Raw genomic sequence first — 25,107 nt, 5'->3', positions numbered from 1 at the left:
CTTGCTTCTTGGTCAAGAAGACAGAGTCCAGGACCTTCGCTCTCTTCAAAACTTTGCACTAATTCGGATTCCAAGCTTGGCATCTACGCACTCAGCCCAGTCGGTAGCCTCACCGCACAAGAACTCGAAGTGGATAGGAACCACAGTGAACAACCCATTCTCTATACAACAGCGTGAAATGCATCTAGGATTAACAAGGGGTGCCGACTCCAGAAAAGGCTCATCCTCCTTAAAAGCTTTATTCTGAGGATCGAGAGAAGGACGTAGCTTGCCTCGTTGAAGCCGGTCCTCAGTGGTGAAAGATCCATCTACAGCAGTCAAACACTTTGGGGATCCCGATACCATGGTTCACATATAAAACACGAACGTCAAACTATAAATTCACAATCCATCATGTCTGCGAGACAAAACATCCAAACACATAGAAAAGAAGCATGGCAGCAGGAAGTGAAAGTCTAGCCTAAGAAGGCATATTTGCCCAGAGGAAGCAGAACTTCTAGAAACTCAAGTGTACGCAGGCAAAAGCCTAAGGCTTTAACATGGAACTATGTCATGTCTCGACCTGCGAATAAGGACTATTCACGAGCTAAGGTGTGAGAGCCATATCTTAGCTATAGAAATATATTCTACGACCAAGACATGGTAAGAAAAAAAATATTTATTTGTAATTGAAACACAATACATCGTATAACAAAATTTACATAATAAACACTTGAGTTTACCACATATAATTTATCGCAATGGAATAAAATAGTTCAGAAAATTAGTTTACAACCGAAAGTACAAACAAATTAATTGAAATGAGTAAAACTTGAAATTCATAAAGTATATGCAAATGAGATGCATGAATGTACTCACTCCCTTCTAATCCCACTAACACATACATAAGGCACCCAAGCCTGCACGTCCCATACCATGCTTATACCACTTGGCTATGAGTATCTTAGAATATGAGTTAACTCCCGTTCATCCCTTATGCCCAATTTTTATATTTTAATTTTAGTTTCACTTTGTATATAGACACCTCCGCCAATGCCCATTGTATATTCAAGTCCTTACCTGGACGCCTAACATATACAAGATTTCATTATTTTATAATCAACCAATTGTATACTCAAGCCCTTCCCTCGATGCCTGGCATATACAAGTTTCAAGATTTTATATTCAAGGCATTCTCCAGTCCTTGAACATCGTCACAACTCCACACTTAACACAAACTTAATACAACTCGACTCTTTTTCTTGCTTCACAATGCATATATGTCATGTTCAAATAGATATCAATAACCACATTTTATCTAATAAGTCTGCAAGTTTCAACATAAATCACACTGATTAGTAACACAAATAATATTAGACTACCACTAATGAAGTTTTGATAGCTAGCAACAATATAAATGAGAAAATATGACTTACCATTGTCTCCCTCTTCATTCTTATCTTTATTTTCTCGCTCTCCACTGGTTTACCACTCAGGCCGTGCTCATGTCGATCGAGAACCATAAAGCCTAAACTTGTAGTCAGCGATACAAGGATGGCAGCAATTACAGAGAACTGCCTGTTGCTTACGGTGACGATCTTCTTCGTTGTGGTGGGAGCGGAAAGTGCACATGGATTGGTTCTCTTGGACAATGAGAGCTTGATGGTTGGTTTGGTCGTAGAAGTCTTAGCTACGATGTCATCGTTGTCTCTCATGGCTGCATTAGTGGGTATGACTGGCCAAAGCCAACATAGCTGCTGCTGCTGCTGCTTGGCGGTGGCGCTCGAACACCGGTGACGAGATGGAGAAAGACGGTTGGGTGCCTTGATCAATTTGGTGTGAAGTTATGGTTGCCTCCTATTTAAAAATCCAGTTTTCTATGAATAATAGTTTACGTAACTAAATTTAATTTGGGGTTCAAGTGAGGGAAGAAATATAGATTCACGGTGATTACTGGGATTTCATTTCTTTGGCTTTAGGTTTTTTGAGGAGATTGCCATTGTTGGTTGAAGGTGTTTTTCATGGTAATGATCTCAAAATATACATAAACACGGAATTTAAGTGGTTCGTCAATTCGGCTACGTTCACTAGAATTGTGTTTATACTTGTAATTCACTATAAATGAGATTTAAAAAATATAATGAAAGTAGCTTAAAAGCCATTACATAATCTACGCAAATTGAATGATATGAAAAGAGGATCTTTAGTCACACTAAACTTATTCCTTCAGCGAGGGTAAACAAACACACCATAGTATTCTAACTATAATGGGTTTGCATGATCACTTCAATATCAAATTGCATGATTGACAAGTCTATATACTTACAATAGTTTTTGCATACTACAAAGTGGAATTATTTTCAACATTTTTGCGTGAAAAATAGACTTCGTCAAGATAAGACAGCCTCTTCTCTATTTTTATTTTTAAAAAACTCATTCTGAAATAATGATAAACATTGCCAATCATACAAATAAAGCATGGAAACTTTGCCTTTTGTCATGCCCACAAGCCAATATGGACTTGTCAAGTGAATGATTGAACTCTGACTGCATGAAAGGTTTCACTGTCCTTAAATCGTACGAAGGAGTCCATACAATTGGGCAAGGATTGTCTGCTCTCCTACTTTTGATGTCTTTCCGTGCTCTCCTGTTTTATGTGATCACGATTAAATCATGTCAATATTTTATATTGTTTTTCAGAGATAATAAGACAAAAATGAATAGTAATATAAAATATTGACGTGACTTAATCGTGATCATATAAACAGAATGGCATGGGAGGGCATCGAAAGTGAGAGGGTAGACAATCCTTGTCCCATATAATTTTGTAACTTTTTTTTTTTCAGACTGTTATACCGTTGGAGTTAACTTTTGTTGGAGAATTAAACTTTTGGATTAATTCATGCAAAACAGAGTTTCCCGAACTAGCTCGTTTCATTTGTGTAGTATCCATTGGTATCAATTAATTTAGACCTAATCCAAAGTTGAGCATTTCACCGGTACACTGTTATAATATTAGTATATAATTTCACCGGTACACTGTTATCATATTAGTATATAATTTCATATATAAATTCTTTTTTATTAACATTACATTATTATCACAAAACGTCACAATTAATAACGATGTATATTTATTATGAAAATTGATCACAATAACTGTGATTCATATCTTAATATTGGTTGTCTTTTCTATTTCAAGTACAAGGGACCAGAAAGCCACAACAATGACAACTCATGGAGAAGGCCGGGTCCAACATTATTAGAAGAAAATAACCCAAAATGAAATCATTATTGAAAGAATCAGACTTTGCAGTCACAGTTCATTTGGTGTTGCATGTTGTTGGCAGTAATCATCTTTTAGATCTCCTTGTTTTGGCATGTCAAGATTTTCTTTCAAGATCTTGGCAATGCAAACTTCGGCATGTCCACAGATTTTTTTTTTTTTTTTTTTGTGGTGGCCAATTTAGCGACCTATAGTCTTGATTTAGATTTAGGTAATTTTTATTTTGATACTCCTCCTTTTTGTTCAGTTAGTTTTATTCATGAGGTTCGACTTGTGATGTTCCAATCTAAATTTATTATTGAGTATGTTTGTTTGGGCTCTTACTTTTAACCTCATTTTTCAACCAAAAATGAAAAGGGAAAGTAACAGTACAATCATTATTCTATAAACATAAAAGAGTAGTGTAATGGAGGCCATCAAAATTAGGTCTGGCAAACGGGTCGTGTCTGTCGTGTTCGTGTCGTTTTCATGTAACACCTGTTATCTTAATGGGTCATGTCGTGTCACATCCGTTATCTTAATGGGTCCTTAACAGGTCGGGTCACTTTACCCAACGGGGTAAAGTGACCCAACCCGTTATGACCTATTATGATCCGTTAAGAAAAATATATATTTTTTCTTAAATTTGCACATACCACACATTACCACATAAATATTACTTCAAAATATTAAAACACATTTTTCGTTTAAGTACTACATCTACACTCTAAAATAAGAGCCTAATAAACAAACATCCATATACTACTAGTCTATCACAAAATATTAAATGTGCAAGGATATGCAAAATGAAGGAGTTTTTGTTTTCAAGGTTGTGAAGCTTTTCTCAAAAGTTTAAACCTTGCCAATGGAATGCAAAGCTTGAATGTTATTCCTTTTACAAAATCCTCAATTTTCATCGATCATCATGACATAAGATTTTGTGGTATCCACTAGTGTAAATATTTTAAATTGAAAATCGAATTCATTCATTGTATTCATATAGGGGTCAATGAGTGTAACTGTAAAAAATCATCAAAATCGAAGTTAAAATAATCGTTAAATCGTAATTTTTCGTTGATAGCCGTTGAAAAGTTTTGTCCTGTTACTTGATCTCTGAATGTTTGTTTTTTGCAATTTTTGGCATATGCGATCTTGAAGTCTATACAAATATGTTTGACGGTTGGATCGTTAAAACTAGTTTCGTAGAATGCGTATCGCATCAAAACAATGGATTCACTAACACTTAAGAGTTTATTCATACTTTCATTAATAATAACATAAGATTTTGTGGTATCCACTAGTGTAAATATTTTAAATTGAAGATCAAGTTCATTTATTGTTTTCATATAGGGTCAAGGAGTGTAACTATAAAAAAAAATCATCAAAATCGAAGTTAAAATAACCGTTAAATCGTGATTTTTCGTTTATAACCATCGAAACGTTTTGTCCTATTACTTGATTTCTGAATGTTTGTTTTTTGCAATTTTTGGCGTATACGATCTTGAAGTATATACAAATATGTTTGACAGTTGGATCGTTGAAACTAGTTTCGTAGAATGCGTATCGCATCAAAACAATGGATTCACTAACACTTACGAGTTTATTCATACTTTTATTAAGTATAACATAATGTTTTGTGATATCCACTAGTGTAAATATTTTATATTGAAGATCAAGTTCATTCATTGTATTCATATAGGGTCAAGGAGTGTAGCTATAAAAAATCATCAAAATTAGAGTTAAAAAAAACCGTTAAATCATGATTTTTCGTTTATAACCTTCGAAAATTTTTGTCCTGTTACTTGATCTCTAAATATTTGTTTTCTGCAATTTTTAGCGTAAGCGATCTTGAAGTATATACAAACATATTTGATGGTTGGATCGTTGAAACTAGTTTTGTAGAATGCGTATCGCATCAAAACAATAGATTCACTAACACTTAAGAGTTTATTCATACTTTCATCAAGTATAACATAAGATTTTGTAGTATCCACTAGTGTAAATATTTTAAATTGAAGATCGAGTTCATTCATTGTATTTATATAAGGTCAATGAGTGTAGCTGTAAAAAATCATCAAAATCGGAGTTAAAATAACCGTTAAATCGTGATTTTTCGTTTATAACCGTAAATTTTTTTTGTCTTGTTACTTAATCTCTGAATGTTTGTTTTCTGCAATTTTTGGCATATGCGATCTTGAAGCATATACGAACAAATTTGACGGTTGGATCACTGAAATTAGTTTCGTAGAATGCGTATCACATCAAAACGATAGATTCACTAACACTTAAGAGTTTATTCATATTTTCATCAAGTATAACATAAGATTTTGTAGTATCCACTAGTGTAAATATTTTAAATTGAAGATCGAGTTTATTCATTGTATTCATATAGGGTCAAGGAGTGTAACTATAAAAAATCATCAAAATTGGAGTTAAAATAACCGTTAAATTGTGATTTTTCGTTGATAACCGTTGAAAAGTTTTGTTCCATTACTTAATCTTTGAATGTTTTTTTTTTTTTTTTTTGCAATTTTTTGCTGATGCGATCTTGAAGCATATACAAACAAGTTTGACGGTTGGATTGTTGAAATTAGTTTCGTAGAATTCGTATCACATCAAGTTCAATGGTGTGTGTATATATATTTATTAAGTAGATTTAAATTTATTTATTTTGTAAGTATAACACTTAAGAAATTGAATGGTATGTATATTTAAGCCAATCCAATGGTCACCAATTTTTAATATTTAATTTAATATATATATATAATTATTATAGTTTTTGTTAAATTAATATATATAATTATTATAGTATTTTTTTAGGGTTATAAAATTATAAAATTAATATTTTGCTTATTGTGTATCGTGTTACCCACGTGTATACCCGAACCAACCCGTTATCTTAACAGGTGCTTATCGAGTTACCCGATAACGACCCAATTCGTTATCTTGTCGACCCGAACACCTGTTAATTTCGTGTCGTATAGTGTCGGATTATCGGGTCGTGTCAGGAATTGCCAGGCCTAATCAAAATGATGGAGGTTGTATGTGTACAATTATTAGAGAGACGGGCCATATACCTACTTCCAACGACATTGATACAGTCTCCAACTTGGTAATTACCACCTGCACAATTTGTTAGATGTGGAATTTTATTACAAAAAAGTCTCAGTATTAGTTGGAATGGAGTTAGGATATCTAAATTCCTCTTTCTTTATTTCTCTAGCCAATGTGGGATTTCAACCATTTGTGCCCAAATGGCTTAAAATAATAGCTCAATAGCTCGTGTGCAAAAATGACACGTTTGCTCAAAGATTAAAAATGAGACACTTTGGATGCAGTCCCTAGCTATCAATATTTTTTTATTGAAACCTTGTTAGTTTTTAGTTTTTGATTGAGGTCCCTGACATTAATGTAATAATGTAAGTTACTATATTTTTTAAATTAAAAATTAAAAATTGAAAATTGAAATTGTTTATATTAATGAGATTTTAAATAAAACCCATAATTTATGGGATTAAAAATAATAAAATATAAATTATACTCTCTATTATATTGTGTGTGTGTGTATACATATATGTATGGGTACATTAACCAAAATTAACAAAAAAAGTTATTGTACCAAAATATGGATACATTCTCAAATCAACGAAAAAGAATGTACCCATATAAGTTTGAACATGGATTAAAAATTTTGAATGGATTTTATATTAAAAAAGGGTACATTTTACATATAACAAATTTATATATTTGAGAATGGGTACATTTAAGATTAAAAAAATTGAAAAATTATATGAATGGGTACATTTAAGATTAAAAATTGAGAATCTTTTTATATATAAAAAAAACTAATAGGTACAAACTTAATTTAATTTAATTTTTTATTATTTTGGAAATGTTTGAATTGAAAATTAATTAGAAGTTTAATAGAGGTGTCAGTATTAAACCCTAAATTAATTACTAATTTTGATATTAAAAATTATATAATAAACATGTAAATTCATTATCACATGCTAGGGACTTGAATCAAAATTTGATAACTAATAAAATCTTAGTTAATAAACAGTAAGAACTAGAGACCGAATACTAATTTTTTCATTAAAAATTAACCCATTTCGGATGGAATTAGGTCGTTGATGCCTCACTGAGCATTGTAACACAAACTTAGATCTCCAACATTCTCAACTGTGTACGCATTTGTGCCGCTTAGAACTGCCTAACTTTGATATTCCTATATCTACACGGCATCATGATCACAAAATGGTACCCTACACGGTTAGTTAAGTGACTAATTGGCTCAGGGTTATGTGAATTCAATGAAAACCTGAGGAGCTCGAATGAAACAACTTCCAACTTCAAGCAAGCTCGAATTCTCCTACTCGTACTAGAGTACTATTTTAAAATATATAAAACTTCATTTTAATTTTTGGAAAAGATGACTCTTAGACTATAACCTTGTGTAAGATTAAAATCTCATTCATCATAATACATTTTGTTGTAGGTAAACTAATTTTTTTTGTATAAATAATATTCCGATACAATTTGTGTTCTTCATTTAGTTACATTAATTAATTTAATATATTTCTGTATATTCATCGATACTTAGGTACATTAATTCTTTAAAGTATAATTCAGTACATACATTTTGGTATTGACATTTAGGTATAGTAATTCAATATAATATATGTTGGTACATACATTTCGGTATAGAGAATTTGTTACAAATAAGTCAATTTATCTTATTTCGGTATAATCATTTCTATACACTTACGTATTTACATAATTTCTTATGTGTCCTTAATTTCATTTCATATTTTCTCATTTAGGTTTATTTATAATTGGAAGAGCAAAAATGTGCATATTAATAAACTCAAAATTTTAATGTGGAGATATTAAATAAAAATTGTGACAGCCTGTCCCAAATTTTACGTTTTTATTAATTTTAGAAGCGTGAATTTACAAAAATGCCCTAGAGGCAAGGACTTTGACTTTCGTTGATCATCGGTTAGAGTGGCGTACGACTTATTCTTTTAGCATATCCTTGTAGTACTCATCACTATGAACGCATAGGAGAAAGCCATTTGTAAGTCCGAATTATAACGGTATAGTTACGGACGTTTGAAGTTGGTTATTTAAAAGTAGTTAAATTATTTGAACTTCTACCTTGTGGGAAGACTAACCAATCAGCCTTTAAGCAAAGAAAAAAGGGAACCAATCACATAAAAGGAGGAAAAAGCCTCCAGCCAATCAAAGAAAAAAAAAAGGGGGGGGGGGGGAAGCTGGAGCTTTCCCGTAGATTTTTCTGCTCACGACCACCCATTTTCCAAGGCTGATTTCGGCCAACTCCGGTAGAGTTTTTCAAAGCCACCACCACCATCTTGAAACTCTCATTCCCCTCTACAAAACTCACCTAAGAACCACCTTGGTTAACCTCTGTACGTGGTGGTTCGAGGCCACAAAACCCGATGAAAACCAATGGTGTTCCGGCCACCCTTTTCATTTTTCAGGCGAATCGGCAAAGCAATGGCCGACACCACAACTTGGGCTTTGTAGACCATCATCCCAGGAGAAAATCCTAACCAGCCTTGACCCCGTTGGAACACTGAGGAAGAAGAATCAAAGTTCACCCAAGTATAGGGTTACCGACGAGTTTTAACAAAATTGAAGCTCTTCCCGACCTATTTAGCCTTGGTCACAGGTATAAATCGATTCTTCATGTTGTGTAGATGAATTTTCATGTTTGGATCGTGTGATTTGGTGGAGAAATGAGAAAGTTATAAGGATTTAAAGTTTGCCCAGTTTCTGGTGACCTCCGCCAATTTCGAGGCATTTTCTGGCCAAACCACGGTGAATTATCCGTCGTGCAACAATCTCTTCGTCTTGTCGAAGACTATGATTTCCACTTTTGAATCACTTGATTTCGTTGAGTATTGACAAAGTTATGGACGTTGAAAGGTTGCCCAGAAATTCCGGCGAATTACCAGTTTTCCCTGCGGACAGCCTGTCTTTCAGACCATTTTTTTGACACCTCCGGCCACCATTTGGACTCCAAACTGGTATAATTTTGTTCTACATTTCTCTAACTTCGATTTGGTATATTATGGGTTGAATTTGGTTGAGAAACAAGTGAGATATGGAGTTCCAAAGATTGCCTGGAAATCTACAAAATCTGCAAAATCTGGCGAAGTTCTATTAAGGTCCACCACTCGATTAGAATAGTAATCAATGATCCGACCGTTGGATCATCACCAAACTTTAATACATTATAGTATGTAATATTTAAGGACCATAGAAACTTACGGATTGGGAATCCGATGTACGGATCTTCTTGATTTGGATATGTAAGTTCGTAAAATAAAATGTTAACCGCCACTTGGTTTTGGCAATTGGCGGAGATCTGATCGTTGGATCATTCCGAAACTTTAGTATGTTATTCTAGAAGCATAATGTGGATCCTTGGAAGTTACGGATCAGAGATCTGATTTGTAGATCTTCTGGACCGAATGACGTAGACTTATGTGCGATGTAAGTTATGTATTATATCTACGAGAATTCTGAGATATGGTTTGATAATTGGTTACAGGCGCCGATCGTTTGTGATGCCTCGATGTTTATGCTAGGGAGTTGTAGCGCGGACTCTAAGTGAGTGGATCTTTCCTTGCTTATTATATTTTCATTATTGATAATTCTATAAATACTTTTAAATAAAATTGAGAAATTTATGCCATGACATATATATATATATATATATATATATATATATATTTTTTTTTTATATGTTATAAAATATTATGAGATGGTTGAGTTTAGATTTCATCGTGATATATCCATATGCGTATTACTATAAATAATTATTGTGAACTACGAATGGCTTGATCCCTGTTTAGGATACGTAGGCAGTCTAGCGAGACGTTAGATGTAGCCATATAAGAAATGAGATTATATAATTGAGACAATAGCCTTGTTTAAGGAATTGAGCAATGTGAGGGAGATTGGTGAAAAATGTGCATTTTAACTTTATGTTTTGGTGATTGATAGTTAGTACATTGTATTATATAATTGGAAATACTATGAAATGTCTTTATTTTAGATTTTCATTATGGCATATTCATACGTATATTCCTTGCTCATAATTATTGTGAACGCTCTGAAGTGCAAAGGTGAACGCAGGACGCACAGGTAAGTTTAGGTAAGTTCAAGCAAGTATACGGTATTAGTTGATTGATGAGATATGTGATGAGATATGAATAGGTCGAATAGGTCACTAGAGGTGACTCCGACTTATTTGCTAGCCATGATTGATGAGATATGTGATGAAATATGAATATGTCGTATAGGTCACTAGAGGTGACTCCGACTTATATGCTAGCCACGATTGATGAGATATGTATTGAGATATGAATATGTCGTGTAGGTCACTAAAGGTGACTCCGACTTATATGCTAGTCACGATTGATGAGATATGTGATGAAATATGAATATGTCGTATAGGTCACTAGAGGTGACTCCGACTTGTATGCTAGCCAGGATTGATGAGATATGTGTTGAGATATGAATATGTCGTATAGGTCACTAGAAGTGACTCCGACTTATATGCTAGCCATGATTGATGAGATATGTGATGAGATATGAATATGTCGTATAGGTCACTAGAGGTGACTCCGACTTGCATGCTAGTCATGATTGATAAGATATGAATATGTCGTATAGGTCACTAGAGGTGACTCAAACTTAGGTGCTAGCCTATATGTGGTGAAATGCTAGCATATATATAATGATTATACGTGATGAGCTAGCATATATGGTGAATACATGATAAGTTAGCAGACGTGATGAATATACTATAAGTTAGCATATGATTATAAATATGTGAAGCATGACTTGAACTGATATATATATATATATATATATATCGAGGCATATTTTTATATTCTAATTCCGGAAATTATATAGGCGTTGTAGCGAGGGGTTATAGAAATTTATATGGTTTATATTAAAATTTTATCTACTGGGCCACTCACCTTTGTCTTGTCTTCACCCTCCAGGTCTTTTTAGCTGAGCTTTCTTATTGTCGAGGAATCGTGGCGATTTTTAATATTGGAGATTATTTCGAGGGTATGATTCCTAATTCACTCTTCTGTACTTGCTTATGCTCTAACGTCAAGTGTGAAATGGGTTCATTCTCGCTCACCAGTGCACTATGGTATTTAGGCACTCTTAGGTTTAAATTTATTCACAATATTTCCACATCATCACACTTTATGGCTTCGTCACCTTCCTGGTGTCGGCCAGCACAGCTCGATTTGGAGTCCTAGTGGACCTTCCGGGTCGGGGTGTGTCAAAAATACACATTAAATAACAAAAATAAAATATGAGTGTTAATAAAAGTACACTTCAAAGGATTAGAATTAATATGTAATCTAACACCAGATTTTTTTTAAAATTTCAATCGTTTTTTAAGGACTGATGTTCAAAAACCTTTTAAAATGTTAATACATCTTTAAAAATAATGAATATGTAGTTTCCACTAAATTCCAGAGTTATAACCTAAAAACTGTGTTCATTTAATGGGAAAAAATCTCAATTAAATATAATTTTGTTAGGGTTAATTACGCTCACACCCCCTGAGTATGGGACCATGATTTTCTAGGGCCGAGTAAGGCTGATCTGAATACAGATATCTCAGAAGTCCGGTCATAGACTTACCAGCTTTGGCGGAGCTGGATTAGACTGAGCAGTGGTGCCACCATCACCTTGTTCTGGGGTAATAGGTGAAGTCATATCAACTCCGTTGGATGATCATGCTTGTTCTGCAAGATACGAGATCTGATCTGGATATGGACACAATCATATCCTTTAAGTCTTGGAGTTCCTAAATTTAGAAATTGGCGTGTTCCGTAAGTAATCATAACTCCTAAGAGGGTGCACTATCTATTTTTAGATATCATATAGGATTCTCCTGACTTAGAATGAGGATTTTATCCTAAAAACTCTATCTCCCCACGGTATAAATGCATTTGTCTAGGTTCATCTCTGGTAATGCAATCTAAACACTGAATTCTCTTACCCACATCTTAAGTTTAAAATTGTTCACTAACCGACGGAGAGCTTTTGACCAACCCCCTTGGTCCTAGGCTTGCTCATAGTTGCTTATTGTTTTGCAGGTGGTCAAGTTCGAGCACTTCCATCGTACATGGCGGTGTATGAATTTGGTTCTAACAATTGGTGCACTCGTTGAGGGTGAACGCTTGTCCCTTTCGGCTAAACCATTCCACTAACTGACATGTCTAAAAGTTCGGTCAACAATGACGGCCTCGTCGCCCTTCAAAACAACACAAGCCAAGAATATGACGAAGTCACCGTCATGTGGGAAGACATAATGGAAATTTGTCTATCTCTGGAAATCGTCCGACAAAACCCGCTGGTCAGAGAATCTAAAAGACTCGCCGACATGAAAGCGTGTGTTGAAGACATGAAGAAATTGATTTGAAAGACATAAGTAATTGATTTGGTCTCCGAGTGGTTTGGTGTTTGATCAGAGGATAATAAATGAGTACAATGCAAGTATGACTCTACTTCGGCATGAGATGGTCAGTACAAAAATTACTCCTATAAGTAGAAGAGGCTCTATAACTTTCAAAAGACTATCAACACAACACATAAATCTGTCTTGCACAATTTCTCGCTCTACGCAAAACCCTCTCATCTGTAAGAAAAACAGTTAACCTTCATAACTTCATCAAGCACATATTCCAATTTGGATAAAGAGCAATGTGGTTGACAACCGGCGACATCTTTCAGTTAGGATGAACAATATTATAGCCGTAAAGTCAGGTGATTAAGAAGCATCTTCCAGTTTGTATAAACATTGCAGCTTTAAGTTTGGTTAACTATTTATCTATCTCTGCCAGCAAAGAATCTCTAAGTCCTTATTGAAAGAGGTCATCTCATCAGCCTATCGGAAAGTGAGGTGTTACTAGGTTATGTTGTTCGGCACGTTGAAAGCCGAAATCATTTTATGATTGGATATTCACAAGTGCATTTTAGAGTACGACATTCTGACAGCCGAATCACATTTACATTCAAGACATTTATCTCATTTGAGTATTTATGTCTTTACAGTTTGATATTGATTCAACGCACTTATATTTTCACAAATATAATTGAAGCAGCCGAGCCCGGTGCAAACAATTCTTGAACTTCGTATTGACTAGCAGCCTTATCTTTAGGCTTTAGAACCCCAAAGTTTAGACAAGTTTTTTCCTCAGCTGTGATCACTCAAATAAAAAAAGTCAACAATGCGTTCGACACCACTACCACATTCATTTACTCACGAACTGAGCTCGGTTGACAAGTTTGCACGCCCCTTGTTCAAAGAAATGATGTAGTTAGTTCATTAGTTATTCGGCCTACAAGCCACGTAAGCTAAGTAATTTTCAGGGTCAACAATATGTTATTACTTCCTCTCCACCATATTTTTCGAGTTTCACTCTAGGCTACTCCCTTTTGAGTTGGAGGTACATGCATGGACTTGACTCATCCTTAAGCTCTAACATAATTTGTTATCATGTCAAATTTGGTCTAGTTTTACACTAAGTTTTTTTTTATATCTTTTAGAAGATCATGATGAATTTAAAGTTGATGAATAATAATTAATTAGATAGTTGGTGGATAAAAGAAGAAAAAAAAATTGTTATAAAAGCATTTCCACCGTGTTTAATTGCCCTGTGGATAGGCTCCAAATCCATTGCAATCCCCCTCCTCCCCCTCCCCCCCCCCCCCCCCCCCCAAAAAAAACCCCTCTAACCCACCTCGGGCAATTTGGCTAAAGGGAGCGCAACCAAGAGGTCAGGCGAAAATCCAAGGCTCAAGCCCCTGGATGTATGTGATGTCAGCATGACTAGATCAACAGTCTGCATGTCAGCCCCACTCAGTTACCGTTGAACCTGGACCATTTGATTTCTAGATCAACGACCTACATTTTTTTGGCTTTAAAAAATTAAAAAAAAATCAGAAATATAATGGTGGGCATGTGTCACAATTGGGACTGTTGGATTTCAATTTTTTTTTTTTTTTTGTAATCTAACAATCCAAATTAATTAAGTTAATAAAAATCTGAAAAATGACTAAAAATTTAAAAAAAAAATTATGTTGTGGCCTATTTTATTTGACAAAGGGAAGGGCACCGGTGGCAAAGAGAGAAGAGAGAGAGATATATATGTTTGTAGAATTGTGTAGAGGAATGTGTATGTTATTCCCTCTACGTAGTGCATTTATTTATAGTAATAAGAGGGAGAAGAAATCCTTCATCCCCAAGGAATACAAGTACATATAGGAAAGAATAACTAGAATCAAATATAATCTAAAATTTACACAATCACACTTAAACTAGGAAAGTTTACAACACTCCCTCTTGAGTGTAAATACTAAAGGTAGATTCGGCATCATGTAAAAGTTGAGGAAGTCGACTCGTCGACACTGATTCTGGGAACAACGATATTCTCAATAAGTTAGGAACTTGCATAAATAACTAAGTCTCATTAAAAAAAACCCTAAGGCTATGGTAAAAACTCGAGTAAGGACAAAACCCATAGTCTAAGGAAAAATGCATTAGAAATGCAAAGTCAAATGAAACGTCTACGGGACGTCATTAGGGATATAATCAACCTAAAGTGGGTATCTCGTTAAAACCTAGTTAGGTAGCAAAAACCCAGTGGGAAAAATGCTCCTATCGTAGGAAAAAAGAGTACATTAAGATTAAGCAAGTATACTTCAGGATACTCCTCTTGAGTTTGCCATAATTCCAAAGAGAACTAGCAATGTTACAACTCAGAAAGTTTACGCATACCAATTCCTTGAACAAGCTTTTGAAACATCGTTTTCCGTAGTGATTTGGTGAAAAGGTCAACCAGATTGTCTTGTGAATGGATTTGTGTGACTTCAATCTTTTGATGCTCTTGTTGTTGATGTGAGAAGAAGAACTTTGGCGGAATGTGCTTGGTGTTGTCTCCTTTGATGTAACCTTCTTGAGTTGTTCGATGCATGTTGCGTTGTCTTCATAAATCATCGTCGGGACATCAACAACGGGGTAAAGATCACATGAGCTTCGAATATGGCCCACAACTAGTCTCAACCAAAAGCATTCCTGAGTTGCTTTATGTAAGGCGAGAATTTCAGCGTGGTTAGACGAAGTGGAAACTAAGGTTTGTTTAGTTAACCTCAAAGAGATTGTGGTGCCTCCAACCGTAAAGATATAATTTATTTGAGAGCGTGCCTTGTGTGGATCAAATAAGTATCCTGCATTGGCATAACCAACAAGGTGAGAATCAAATCGAGGATCCGTAGGGATAGAACAAGCCCATATTCGTAGTACTCTTAAGGTAGCAGAAGATGTCTTTACACCAGTCCAATGTCTGCATTGTGGTGCTTTACTGTATCTTGCCAAAAGATTAATAGTGAAGGAGATGTCAGGTCTAATGCATTGAGCTAAGTACAATAAAGCGCATATCACACTTAGATAAGGAACTTCAGGTTCCAAAATCTCTTCATCATCCTCCTTGGGATGGAAGGGATCTCATTTTAAATCTACCGATTGAACGACTATAAGAGTACTCAAAGGCTTCACTTTATCCTCATTAAAGCGGTGCAACACCTTTTGGGTGTAGTTTGATTGATGTACTAAGATTCTATCCGAACGGTGTTCTATCCCTAGACAGAGACAGTATCGAGTATTTCCTAGATCTTTCATCTCAAATTCCGACTTCAGGTGCGTGGCAGTTCTCGCAAGCTCTTCAGGAGTTTCGATAAGGTTCATATCATCGACATATACTGCAACTATAGTAAAACTGGAATGTAACTTCTTAATGAACACACAAGGGCATATTTTGTTGTTCATATATCCTTGACTAGTCAAATACTTACTTAGATGGTTATACCACATTCTTCCAGATTGCTTCAAACCGTATAATGAACGCCTCAGCTGAATTTAAAGCGTGTTTTGGGGTTTGGAAATATTTGATCCAGTCAATGTAAGTCATTTGGGAACTATCATATAAATTTTCGTATCAAGATCCCCATAGAGATACGTAGTTACTACGTCCATCAGCTGCATTTTCATTTTTTCGGAAACTACCAAACTGATAAGGTAGCGAAAAGTAATCACATCCATAACGGGGTGAATAAGTTTCGTCATAGTCAATCCCAGGGCATTATGAGAAGCCTTGCACAACAAGACAAGCTTTATAATGCACAATTTCGTTCTTCTCATTACATTTCCGAACGAAACCCCACTTGTAGCCAATGGGCTTCACATATGGAGGAGTAGGAACTACAGGTCCAAACACCTTATGTTTCGTAAGCGAATCGAGTTCGACTTGGATTGCTTGTATCCAGTTTGACTAATCGGTTTTACGTCGACATTCATCAATGGAACGGGGTTCAATGTCATTGCTCAACATGATCTTAGTAGCTATTGCATATGCTAATGCATCGTCGACGATCATCTCATTTCTATAGTACACATCATCTAAGCTAGCATAATAAATCGAAATCTCACGATTCTCGGAAGTTGGATTAGTCTATTCAAGGATGCTTCCATAATCTAGAACTTCCTCATGAGTTGGATAAAATGAGTAAGCGACTGTCGGATTCACGGTAGGCTCTTCAAGTACCTGTGTCATGGGTTTCCCCTTCCAGGGGTGTGAATCCTTTGAATCAACAGGTCTATAACACTTATGTATAGAGGCAAATGTTTGGCTAGCTGCTAATGTACATGGATCACCAAAGTTGGCTTCCCGGACCTCTAGGAGGGAAGTCCGTCGTACATTTGGTACATCCATCTTTGCAGGCACATTTGCAGTTAGAATATGTGATCTTATCACTCACGTTAGATCAGGGAAATCATCTGGCATTCTCTGAGCTATGCTCTGAAGATCTAATATGCGCTGCACTTCAGTTTCAGACTGAGCATTGCAGGGATCTAAATGAGACAAAGTGGGAGTCATCCACGATAATTCATGTTGTTCTTTAGGAACGTTGACTCATGTCTTCCTCTAACAACGAGAATACTGTCTCATAAAAATGAAAATTCGTGTAACGAGCTGTAAACAGATTGCCTATCAAAGGTTCTAAGTAACAAATAATCGAAGAAGAATCATATCTAACATAGATTCTCATCCTTCGCTGAGGCCCTATTTTTGTATGTAGGGGTGGCGAAATCAACATATAGACCACACAACCAAAAATGCATAGATGCGAATGTCGGGTTCATATCTAGTAACCAATTGAAGAGCGTTATATGGTTAGGTCGTAATAGGCCTCGGGTGGACTAACATGACATGGTTGCGTGCAATATTGCATGGGCCCAAGCATCGATCGGGAGCTTGGCACGTATGACCAACAATCGAGCAATCATTTGTAAGCGCTTAATGAATTCCTCTGCTAGGCCATTTTGGATGTGAACATGGAGTACTGGATGTTCAACTTTAACCCCAATCGACATGCAATAGTCATCAAAAGTTTTAGATGTGAATTCTCTAGCATTATCCAGTCGAATAGATTTGAAAAGATAATTAGGGTGGTGAGCCATGAGCTTGATAACCTGAGCCAACAATTTGGAGAATACAACGTTCCTTGTGGACAACAAACACACGTGTGACCAATGTGTGGAGGCATCAACCAAAACCATAAAATATCTAAATGGTCCACATGAACGGTGAATCGGTCCACAAATGTCCCCCTGAATTCTTTGTAGAAAAATAAGAGGATTCGAACGAATCTTGTCATAAGAAGGCTTAGTAATAAACTTTCCAATTGAACATTTTTGACATGCGATTCCTTGAATCAAACCTAAACTTCGAGTTAATGGATGCATGTGTGATGATTTGAGGATACGATGCATCGTTATTCATATAGGGTGTCCCAAACGATCATGTCAAAGTGTAATTTCATGCGCAATCCCAGAGGTAGGGCCGGCCACATAGTGATTTTCTATGTGCTTTATGGTCGTAGTATACAGACCACTCGGGATACGATCTATCTTCTCTAGAATACGCTTCTGGGCTTTGTTTCCTCCCTTATATAGGCCTTGACTCTGTTGACCTTGTCGGGGTGGCTTATGGCTGCCCCTTCCACACCTCTTTTGGTGTTTTGGGCGTTAGTTCGTGCCATAGTGTGCTTCAGACACAACGGTCACCCTACTAGGTCAAGCTTGATGATTCTTCATTAACAGTTGATTCTGCTTTTTAGTGAGAAGTAAAACAGAGATCAAATCTGAGAATTTAGTGAACTTCTAAGCTCTATATTGTTGTTGTAGGACAATATTAGTAGCAGAGAAGGTCGAATAGGTCTTCTCCAGGAGATCTTATTCGGTCAAAGTTTCGTTACAAAACTTGAAAAGTGATCGGATTCGACAAACTTCATAATTATATTCATTCACATAATTAAGGTCTTGGAAGTGCAAATGATGCCAGTCATGTCTTGATTTAGGCAAGAAGATGTCATTTTGATGATCAAAACGATCAGCCAGAGCGACCCATAATCCTCATGGATCTTCCTCAGCAAGGCACTCAATTTGCATAGCGTCATGAATATGTTTTCAAATGAAGATCATAATAGTGGCTTTCTCAACTTCACCAACCAGGTTATCCATCTCATATTCAATGGCAGGACGCAGATTCTTTGCAATGAGGTGGAGCTTCACATCTTGGACTTACTTGAGGTAGTTCCTTCTAGAGACCTCCAAAGTGGTGAAGTCAAGTTTGTTCAAATTCGACATGTTCTTATCACAAAATAAAGGACAAGATGCGATTAGTGTAATGGAGAAAAATATCAATCCATTCACATTGGAGTAGAATATTCAGGTTCTAATAGACATGTATTGGTTAAAATTCACATGAAAAAGCTTCAGGTTTTCATGGGGTGATGTTTTTAAGGAAAACTTCAGGTTTTCAAATAGAGCATGTTTCTAGAAACTTCAGGTTTCGAAATAATATGAACTTCATGTTCATATGTTCCTGCAGAGAAACGCAAATATATATATACAGAAATATGCAACTAAAACTTCAGGTCTATAATTATAATTGAATTATTTATTTGGACTTCGGGCCAAATTGAAAGTGTGGGTGAAAAAATATAAAACCTAAATTGTCTAAAAAAAATAAACAATTAAACTCGGGGCCCAAAAACATGGGCCAAAGCCCACGGGTAGGTTGAGCAAATTGGAGCCATGTGGCCCAGGCCCAAGAATGAGCTGGAATAGGCTCGGTTGGGCTACAGGCACTATTCTAAAAATCCCTGCCTAGGCGCTAGGCGGCTGGCCACTGCCTTGATTAATGCCTAGACGTTTGAAAATTAAAAAATGGCGCCCATACCTGCTAAAGTGCCCGCCTAGACCTGCCTAGGTTACAACTCACTTAGACAAAAAATAGATAACTTTAATTTTGCATTTTATTTTTTTTCAATAAATTGTAAGAGACTTGTTGAATACTTAAATGAGCGCACATTATGTGCTTATTCCCCATGTTTTGATTATGTTCTAATACTTCATAATATATATGTCATTTTATTTTGTAGTTTATGCAAACACTTATTTACACGAAATATAATGGATTTACTTAAATTTGCCTAGTTCGCCTAGACCCTGCCTAGCCGCATTGGCACTAGGCTCCAGCCCACCGCCAGACTAGCATCTAGCGTCTTTTAGAACCTTGGCTGCAGGCCTATGACAAACAGAGATGGGCCGGATCCAAGGGAGAGACCGTGAAAGGGCATGAATCCGATGCTTCGAGGACACCAAGAACCTAGGTTGGTGACAATTTTTGGGCCGGGCCGCTTTAGGTGAGCCTAGTTTAAAAAAAATCCCTTTTTTTCGTACGGGACAAACTAATGGTTTTGGGCCGCTACAGGCGAGCCCAAAGAAGGAAGAAAAAAAAATGTAGGTCAAGAAATCAAAGCCCAAATTGGGCTCGAGTCGGGACCAAAGACACCCCAGCAGTAGCTGGGTGTGCTCGCCAGGGAAGAAGACCGGCGCCGCCGTTTCAGGAGGTTGTGGGTTCAACGGCAACCCATAATTTGAACGGAGAGTGAAAAACTCTCAATGTAGGAAAAACCCTAGAATTTTCGATTTTAATTTCAAAAGAAAAAAATTGAATTACAAACAAGAATTCATTAGTGACAACTTTAGGTTGTCAGGGGAGTAACCGAAGGTGGTTGGGCATGGCTGCAGGCCATGCTCCTCGACGATTTCATGGTGGGCGATGCCTTCTGGGTGTCGGGTTTAGGTTTTAGGCCTGGAGCCATGGCTCCAGGGTTGGGTCTCGGCTCGGGAAGAAACTAGGGTGGCCCATCGACATAGGTGGGTTTCGACGAAACCTTAAACAAAATCCTTTATATTTTTTCAATTCTAGATTAATTCAATGCATATTTACAAATAATTTTAATGAATGAACATATATTTCATCCAATTCATGGCAAATATCAAATTCACATGATTCAACAATTATGGATATAATACATACACAATTTATGTAGAATATAAAATTCTAAAAACGTAAAGTTGGGTCATGCATTATGGTGAATGTTCATGCTATCAGGGCTGTAAAAATATCGATATAAAAACCGTTGTTTTGGAAGAACCTGATTGCGTGATGATATGGATGAATTGATTTGATGCAGAAAGTTTCCATGTCAGATTCCTAAGCGCAACGGTAGGAGCGTGCTGATAACATGTTGTAGCCTATTTTATTTGACAATTGGAAGGGGGCCGGTGGCAAAGAGAGAAGAGAGAGAGATGTGTATGTAGAATTGTGTAGAGGAATGTGTATGTTATTCCCCTCTATGTAGTGCCTTTATTTATAGTAATAAAAGGGAGAAGAAATCCTTCATCCCCAAGGAATACAAGTCTATATAGGAAGGAATAACTAAAATCAAATATAATCTAGGATTTACACAATCACACTTAAACTAGGAAAGTTGACAACAATTTCAAAATTTAAAAAAATTATCATTTTTTCCCTATAAATACCTAACCATTTTCTCCCATCTTACACCATATTTTAATATTTTCAACGATTCTAAACAGGTAAGGACACGTCGCCCGACGGAATTGATTAAAAATCTTGTCGAAATCTATCCACTAATACGTAGAGTGACGATATCGGTTAAAAATCCTATCTAAGATTAAAAATATTATTATTTTTATTATTTTATAAAATAATAAATACTAATATTTCAATACGATAGGCAATTACTCTTCATTAATGACAATTATTATTTACTTGAGGGGATTGAATTGCCTATTACTAAGGAGAGCCTTTACACACTGTAAGTGCTCTAACTAAATTGTGTTTGTAATATGAGAGATTTGTGTCAAGTCATACAATTATTTGACATTGAACTCGTTATTTACGGTCGAAGTTAAGATTTTTAGTTATAAATAAAGACAAATAATATTAGACGGTAGTGCTAAGTGACACATATATTAAACATTTACGCCAACTAATCAATGTGAACATGATTAGTACTCATGTTCACCATTTTGCTCACTAAGTGGCTAGCTAGCTAAGCTAACCCTAGTTTTATTTTCATATAGCAATATATTAACCAAAGAGCTAAGCAATTGACTTTAAAGGCGCCACTGAAATAATAGTCATAATAATAATATGCACTTACAAATAATAGCATATTAATTAATAGATAGAATAGATTAATCGGTCCATGTCCACCACTCTTATTTCATACATGCATCAATCCACTTTTCTTTCACTGTACAAAATTATGTTTTCAATCACGGGATTTGGCGTGGAAACAAAAACTATTGTCCTAATCGTGCCGCCCTACACAATACTTCCAAACATCATCTAGCATATGTTTATTGTCCTTCAATCTTTTCAATTATGCTTAGAAAGTGACAAATTGTGAAGAACAACCAATAAAATTAAGAAATTTATAGTGACTGCCCTATAAAAAAAAAATTTAGTTCCATAATTAAGAAACTGCAAGATCATATGCTAAAAGTGCCAAAAATATTGAAAATGAACGCACATTGCTGCGTACATACCCAAAAATGAAGGTTAAAGATGTTGAAAGTTTTGTTTTATTTTTATAACTACAATATTTTACACTAATTTATATTAAGAAAGAAAAAGAGTTTGAAAAAAGATGAGAGTTTAAAATATTTAATTTTACAATACAGAATATATATACACATAAAAATGGAAATATCTAGGAGATTGTAGCCGGAAAAAAAAATTCTAATACTTTAAGATCCAAGTATATTTTTCTCCTATCGAATTGGTCCAAGTTAAGTTCTTAATTAATTCAAGAATTTTTCATTTCAATTAGTACATCAGATGTAGACATATAAGATGCATTGAGAGTGAAAAATATATAGCTAGGGGAGATGCATATTACTCATAGGTTCATATTTAATCTAAGAATTTTGCAAAGAAGTTTTCAGTTCTCAACTTAGTTATTTTTTGTTTCGCCAGACAATCTATCAAATTATTCTTTATTTTAAAATTAATTTACAATTAAGTATGTCGTTTGAGCAAAATTCTTCTACACTTCATGTGGTACAAAATGTATTGATAAATTTTCTCTTGACCAACAGTGATGGTTCATAGATTAATTTTCATTTTTATATTTGGTCGTGGCATGCCTTCTCAACAAACTAATAAAGAATGAAGTTTTTATAATGAGGTAGTGGGAGGCTAATCATTGTTTGATAAAAGGCGCTCGAAAGCTTTATAGGATAAATTAGTTGTTTTCTTAGAAATTAATTTTAATTTGTTATCCAATCAAAAGAAAGTTATATAAAAGAAGGCCAATTTAGTTTTATGAAAAAATAAAAAGGTCATTTACAAAATTAATACTTTTAGCAGAATAACACACCTAAAAACGTTTTGTTATCACAATGGAAATAGCTATCTTTAAGAATGTATAGAATAACACTTGCAAGTTGAGCCTAAAACTCCTACAACCATGCGAAGACAACAATTGCTTTTTTTCAGCTAACTACATTTTACATCCTTCAAGTTTAGAATCATTTTTTAAAATAGATCATAAGATTCTAATTCCTCACCACATTGCACCATGAGGTTTTGAAATCTTATTAATATGTCTATTGGAAATATTAGTATTTTAGCTTTATTTTGTTATTAGGGTAGTTTTTGGTATTTTGTGAATTACTGTTTCTTAGGTTTTGGTTGCTACAAAATATAGTTTGTAGTTTAGTATATATGAAAAGTAAGTCAGTCAAGATGTAGTTCTTTAGTTTGTAGTCATCTTGGCAAACTTGTTTATTTGTTTCTCCCATAATAATATTCGTCATTTCATGATTTGTTTGTTCCTCTGTTTGATATCCTGATTTTCAACTATGTCTTATGTCAATTTGACTTCCTAATATTTTCACTAAATTGAAGACTTGATAAGCGTATGACCTATTTATAATTTGTTTGTCCGTTTGGTTGCTTAATATTCCCAAACAACAACCCATCACATTTTTGGTCTCAGTGATGTAAATGTATCTTCTTTATATCATGGAAATGGGATCTCACATTTGCCAATTAAATAATTAAATAGACTGAAGAGATAAATTAAAATGATTTCACCAAAACCTCATGGTGTGTGTGTATATATATATAAATAATGTGAGAAAATTGAAACCTTGTGACCGTTTTTGAAATCACCTACAACGTTAAAAGTGTATAATGTAGTAAACCTTATTTTTTTGTGCTTGAGTCTTGAGACCTACTCTTTAGGCAAATTGTTTTGGGGGGTCAAGGGTAGGACATGCAACTCTTATATTGTATTTGCTTGAGATGTGGGGTGTCTTGAGAGGTGGGAAAAGAACATATAAAAAAGGAGGGTGGGTTTGAGGGAGAGAAAGATATGGAGTTTTTGTTTAATAGAAAACTATATAGCAAGAGGGAGGCAACAAGCCAAGGGGGTTCAAGTTGGGTTACCTTACACATCATACGTGGGGTTTGAGAGGAGTTGTCGTCAACAATCACATGGGGGCACGAAATAAACTATAAGCCTTCATTCTGACATGTCAAAATCATGGTTTTCCTGTTCATGGCAAAACTAAGCATGTCCCTCTTTCCTCTCACATTAACACCCAAAATTTAGATTTTGTCTGGACAATATATAAAAGGTGTCTATGTATAAACCGCCCATATTTCTAATTCCTTCTGCTGCCCTTTGGGATTTTATCGTTGTCTACTATTGTCCCCTATTACGTTCTCTCATAGTTTCATGTTTGGGGAAGTAAAAGGGTGGAATGGGAATTGTCGCACATGCGATTAATTATTGCTCAAAGAATGCCTTTTTAACCGACTTTACCACTAAATTACTTGCAATTTAAACGATTTTACCACTAATCAACATTGATATATATTGTGTTTCTTAATTATATGTTTGGAGTTCAATCCATATTGATACAGTTAAGAAAACGCTAGCCAAATGAAAGCAACTCTATATGGAACATTTTTGTGAAGGCTATCGATTTAAAAAGAAATATACGACAAAAATAAAGACTACAAGACCCTACGTCATCATGTCTCACCCTTTTAAGGCTCGGTCTCACTGCTGTTTGCAAACACTTCAAAATTTCCTTTCAACGATCTCCCCCAGATATCAATAATTTACCTCCAAAGTCTTCAATACATGGATAGGGAAGTCTCATGTCTCAACATGTTGTTTTCTCTTTAACCTCAATATACTCAATAACATATGCTACTTTTAAGAAATATGTATACAATTTTTTATTTTATCAAACGATAGATTTATTAGATTAAATGTTGGATTAGAAAGACGACGGAGTTCGATCCCCACCGTAATGTAAGGACAACACTAATCTTCACTAC

At 35.2% G+C, this 25,107-nt stretch overlaps 1 long non-coding RNA gene across 1 annotated transcript; it reads left to right on the top strand.

Moving 5' to 3' along the window:
- The first annotated feature begins 8,500 nt into the window (after window positions 1-8,500).
- LOC139197863 (uncharacterized) lies at window positions 8,501-13,244 on the top strand. Its single transcript, XR_011583236.1, has 4 exons — window positions 8,501-9,297; window positions 9,825-9,883; window positions 11,287-11,356; window positions 12,406-13,244. It is a non-coding gene; the product is annotated as an uncharacterized lncRNA (long non-coding RNA).
- Window positions 13,245-25,107: the final 11,863 nt, after the last annotated feature.

This window comes from Malus domestica, chromosome 07 (genome assembly GCF_042453785.1).
Source record: "Malus domestica chromosome 07, GDT2T_hap1".
Taxonomy (NCBI): Eukaryota; Viridiplantae; Streptophyta; class Magnoliopsida; order Rosales; family Rosaceae; genus Malus; species Malus domestica.
This window is presented reverse-complemented; position numbering and strand designations above follow the sequence as displayed.